Source organism: Camelus bactrianus, chromosome 4, assembly GCF_048773025.1.
Source record: "Camelus bactrianus isolate YW-2024 breed Bactrian camel chromosome 4, ASM4877302v1, whole genome shotgun sequence".
Lineage (NCBI taxonomy): Eukaryota > Metazoa > Chordata > Mammalia > Artiodactyla > Camelidae > Camelus > Camelus bactrianus.
The window spans coordinates 41,099,794-41,105,793 of NC_133542.1; positions in this window are offsets into that span (position 1 = coordinate 41,099,794).

A 6,000-nucleotide genomic window follows, 5' to 3' on the forward strand; every position below is an offset into this window, starting at 1 on the left:
CTAGCCTACCTTAAAGGAGCTTAGAATACTCATATTAATCTATAGTTGGGCAAAACCATCTCACACAAGGCATATTTTATGATAAAGTGTTGAATACCTCAGGTGACTTACAGAATACTGTACTGAAAGTGAAAAGCAGAATGACTGTATGGCTACAGAATGGTTGTAAGTGTGTCGGTTGTTTACCCTGGTGACTGCAGGGCTGAGGTTGTTTACCCTGGTGACTGCAGGGATGACTGGGAGCTGTGGTTTGCACCCGCTACCCAGCACCATGGGAGAGCACCCTTCCACATATCATGAACCCAGGAAAAGATCAAACTTCAAAATTCAAAGCACAGCTTCTACTGAATGCGTAACGCCACCATCATAAAGTCAAAAACTCCTAAGTCAAAGCATGGTTAAGTACGGGACTATCTGTAATACCACTTATCAATGACTTCTCTCCTAAACTTCAAAGCTTAACCTTACCCCTAACTTCAGTCGCCCTTTGGACACATTGACTTAGAGATCTAATAGGCATTTATGTAACAAGTCCAAAACAAAACTGAATTTGTTTTCCAAAACTTACCTTTCTGCTAACTTGTCCATCTCAGTACCCCCAAACACCAAATTGCTGGCCTCTTTGCCCCACCTCCCACAACTAATCTTAGCAATTATGGACTCCTTTTTGAAAGAACATCTTGTTTTCCAACCACCATATAGGAATTTAGCCTTTGAGTCCTCTTGAAAAATAAATGCTGATTTGAATAGTTGAATTAAACATGCATTAAACATTTTTTAAAGGTCATTATGAATGGTGCTAACATCAGAAGATACTTAAGTTCGCCTCTCCTAAATATTAGATACATTTAGTATTTTCTTCATGATTTCAAAATCTACTGGTTAATCGAACTGGTTAATACCAGTTAGTAATGCAGAGTTGAGGAGAAAATGTGTCATTGCCTTCTACATTTTTAAGTACCCAAGTCACTTTTTGATGCCTTTAAATACATGAAACCCATTCCCTTTTTAGTGTCATTGTGGTGGATTAAACATGGCCAGAAATTCTGGGACACACCTTCCTTTGAGAGGTGAGGTGACAAGTTCCCTTCTCAAGCTGTGTGGCTGTTTTGACTGATGGACTTTAGCAGAAAGGAAGCTGTGTCAGTTTCCATGTCCAGGCCTTATGAGACCGGCATCTTCCATTTCTTGTCTCTTGACTGCTGGAGCCCTGAGCTGCCTCATAAAGAATCTGGAGAGATCACCTGGAGAGACCCTGAGACTACCTGGCTGGGCTCATCCTTCCAGCCATACCCACAAAGGTTCTAGGGATATAAGTCAAGCCCTCCTGGCTTCCAGCGCAGCCCAGCTGGGTACCACCACGTGAGTCCCCGTCAGCATCATGTAGAGAAGAGCCACCAGCCAAGCCTGCCCTAATTTCCGGCCCACAGATGGTGATATATAATAAAATGGTGGTTGTTTCAGGCAACTAAGTTTTGAGCTAGTTTACTAAGTAGCCGTGGGTAACCTGAACAGTCTAGAAATATTTCACATAGTGCAATATTTTCACATAGCAATCTGCTAAATCAGGTTACTTCTGAACTGACCCAGGGCTGAAAGAGCACAGCAAAACTAGCCACAGGGAGGTCCTTAAAGCAGGTTGGACATCACAGAGTGGTTCGGGGGCCAGGAACTGTCCGCTGTGCGGACAGTATATCTTTCTTGTGAGTGGGCTGCACTGACTGTGTATCACTAACTGTGGTGTCAGTAAGCGTATGAAGGACCTATCACACACAAGCACACAGGTCATCCAAAGGAACTTGATACTCATATACCAATTTTTTGAGCACCCACTATGTATTGAGCACTAGAATAATAACAGCTGTGAGAAACAAGACCTATCCTTATGAATCTCATAACCTACTGGAGAAAATACTTATTCAGAATTATTTGCCCAATACTTTTGGAGGAGGGGACAGTGGGGGAAAGAGAAGTCTGCATCATCCTGAACTACTAATGTACTGAACTCTGTCCAAATACCATTTCAACAATAGTCTTAGAAAAACGAGCAAATTGTGGTGCCTCATATATGTGTAGAGTATTTGTGATTCGACATTTGTCTATTTTATACCATTTCATGTAAGTCCAAGAGAAACAGAATACCCCTCAGGATCCTTGATTTGTGGAAATGGGACCCTGCCTATGTTTGCCGTGACATGTTGATGGCAACAGGGAGACCTGATATGAGCTGCCAAGTTTAAACGCAAGTTATTGGTGCTTAGGACTGAGAGTTCAGGGATGGTCTTGGCTTTTAGGTTCTGCTGGATCCAGATGCTCAAATGATATCATAAGGAAGCCATCTCCATCTTTTTGGCTGGACTTTCCTCTGAACTCTCGCCTCAGGTAGGTCTCTCCCAGCCTGGTGGCAAGATGATTGCCAGAAACTCCACGCTTATCCGTATCTACTGGCAACCTTAGTAGCAAGAGAACTTCTTCTGTTTGATAGTCCAGCAAAAGCTCCAAGATTGAGTCTGATGAATTATCCCTCCCTGAACTGATTCCTTATGACCAGAGGAACAAAATACTGGGATTAACAGACACACTATACCCTATATAAAACAGATAAACAACAAGGACCTACTGTATAGCACAGGGAAATATATTCAATTTCTTTTAATAACCTATAATAGAAAATAATCTAAAAAGAAAAATTATATATGTATATATATAACTGAATCACTTTGCTGTACACATGAAACTAACATTGTAAATCAACTTCACTTCAATAAAATTTTTTTAATTAAAAAAATAGTTTTATATTTTGCATAGCAGAGGTTATTGGCCTGAAAATATCATTCCCAAAACAAAGTCTCAAAACCCCTGTTCTTTCAGCAAAGAAAGGCACACTCCTTTCCCCTCCAGGCAAGGAAGCTGGGCAGTCATTCTCAATTAGCCAGTGGGTTTTGCCTTAGCGGGGGTATCTGGCAGGATCTGGAGACATTTCTGGTTGTCACAGCTAGGGGGGGAGAGGGCTCTCGTGGGTGGAGGCCCGGGATGGTGTTATACATCCTACGACGGCGCAGGACAGCCCCCACAAAGACGGATTACCCAGCCCCAAATGTCAGTAATGGTCGAGTAACCCCGGACTAAGCCCGTCTGAGATTCTTAAGAAGTGTGTAGAGAGAGAAAAAGCAAGTGTGTGTTGGAGTAGGCCTGGAGAAGGGACGCCAGCACGTAACGACGCCCCGGGTCAGCACATAATGAATGGAGTTTCTGTGGCGCTGAATCTTGTCTCAAAGCAGCAAGTGCGAGGGTGAACAATAGACTGGGCCGCGCCCAAGGGCTCAGGCCCCACGGCCTCCCCTCCGCTCGCCCTCCCTCCCTCCCTCCCTCCGGCCTCTCTGTCCCTCCTCCCCGGCTCTTCCCCTCCCCCCTCTTCTCTCGCCTCACACTCTCCTCAAAGGAAGCCACCGCCCCCGCCCAGGTTGGGGCTGAGACAGATAAACTGAGGTGGTAAGTGGCTGCAGAGCTCACTCGTCCCCCTGCCCCGAGCCCGGCCCGAGGCCTGGCCTGCAAGGCGGCAGTTGCTGGAGTTTTAGCTCCCCACTGCAGCGGGCACCCAGGAGGCAGCTGGGGAGAATGAGGAGCCAGGCTGGACCGTTTAATCCACTTCTGTACTCCCTCAGAGCTTTACTCACACTTTGTCCTCTAGAACAGGGCCTCTCCAGTGTTGTTTAAGAGTCGCTTGAGAGCTGGTTAATGCCCAGACTCCTGGGCTGGCCTCCAGAGATTCCGGGGGTCCACGATGTCCAACACGTCCCAGTTTGCCTGGGATTTTCCCAGGTTTAGCACTGGTTAAGCCCTGCATCCCAGCAAGCCCTGGCGGCTGGTTGTCCTGGGTAGGGCCCGAGATTTTGTGTTGCTGAGTCTCCCAGGTGATGCTGACGCTGACCACACTGCCAAACCATGCGGTTTCACCGCACGAGGCCTATGAGTTTCACCTGTGCGCCCAGGTCGAACCCCAATTAAATCATCTTCAGAAAGGTTTCCCAGGACTCCCTGTTCTCCCCCTCCCCCAACTCTGCAACAATCGTGGTCACAACTCACACGGCAATGTGATGGATGCATTTGGGGTTTTTTTTCTGCTTAGGGACATACTTCAAGTTCCCTTCAGGGCAGGAATCTCATTTTCACATCTTTCCCACTGCACGGGAATCCATCGCACCAAACACACAGAAGATACTAAATTGATTTGTTGAAAGAACACAGCTACCGCTTCCTGAGTGCTTACCAGGCACCAGGAACTGTGCGAAGCACTTTACAGAGCTTAACTCGTGTCAACCTCACAACAGCCCTGTGTGGTAGGTGCTGTTATTTCCCCCATTTTACAGATGAGGAAACTAAAGTACGAAAAATGTACATGAGGTAGCCACAGAACTGGGAAGTGGTGGTGTCAGAGGGCAGGTTCTTGTCTCGTCGGAGAAAGAATTCAGAGACGAGACACAGAGGCCAAGAAAGTAAAGCGAGGATTTATTAAGCGATAGTACGCTCTAAGGGGAGAGCAGGCAGGCTCAGGTGAGCAGTTGCGCTGAATTTCTTTGGAAGGCTGGTTACAAAGGGTGTAAACATAAATGGGCAGACTGTTCATTAGGCAGGGAGGGGTTTAGGGTTGTGTTTCCTGATTTTCATCTCAGCCCCACCTTCCCAAGGGGAGAAGGGATTTTTGTCCCTTTTTTTTTTTTTTTAATGCAGGTACTGGGGATTGAACCCAGGACCTCATGCGTGGTAAGCACAGGCTCTATCACTGAGCTATGCACCTCACTGCCTTTGTCCTTGTTTATTCTTGACTGGAAGTGTCATGGTATCGGTGCATGATGGGTACTCCTAATCTGCAAGGCTAATTTTATTATAATGAGGACATAATGAGCAGAATGTTATATTCAGATATGGGATATTCTCATCTTTTCCCACTTTTCTTTGCCTCCGGGACACTTGTCACTCCCAAAATGTGTGGTTTCCTATCAGTCCAGAGGTTCCTGCTTTTCTTTTTCTGCCCAAGACCCCCGTTGTTCACAAAATGTATGGTTTCCTGCCATTTGGCCTGTGCCTCTCTTTCTCTGCTCATATTTAGCTACCTGCCTGTTCTAACAGTCGAACTGTGATTTTTAACTCCAGTCTGATATCAGAGCCCACAATCTTATCTATTACGCTATGCTACCTACAGTGAACAAATGAATACGTAAGTGGACCCGATGCAGGAATCACTACTATTTATTGAGACTGTTTTTCACTTTTTCTTTGGAGTCCATGTGCCTGAACTGTGCTTGTGTTTTCAAAATAGATTCACAATGTCTTTCTGGGAATAATGCCTGGCTGTTTAATTTTAACTTTGAATCTGCACTGAACACTGATTCACCATTGTTTATGACAACTTTTCAGTCCAAGAAAAAGTAGGAGATATTCTGAGTGAAAGACGTGTTTGCTTGGCATCACTTTGAGAGATACTGTCCACAATTCTATGGAAATCCAGTCTCATCCATGGGACTAATAAGGCTTCTGGCTCCATTGATGAGCACATGACCAAGGCCTGGCCAATGAGGAAATTCCATCCTTTAACCAGAGAGATAGGTTCGGGGGATGCTAAACCAAATTCTTCCTGAAACTTCTCTGAGCCACCTGAAAGTCTGTGTTCCCCTTTCTCTAGGCTAATAAGTTTGAAAATATGAAATAACCTAGGGCCAGTGGTGGCCATTTTTACAAAAACATGAAACATCTCTACCTGAGTACGATACCAACATAGACAGGATGTGAGCAAAGAGATGGAAAGAGAATCCTCCTCGCGTGATTTGAACCCATAAATCCAGACTCCCATTTACCGACACAATACATTTCCTTGTTTAAGCCAACGTAGATTGGATTTCTATCATTTGCAACCAAAAGAATTAAGACTAATATACTTTACCCAGGAGAAATGAAGAGGTGAGTATTAGTGGGTAGGAAAAATTGAAAACCTTAGTTTCC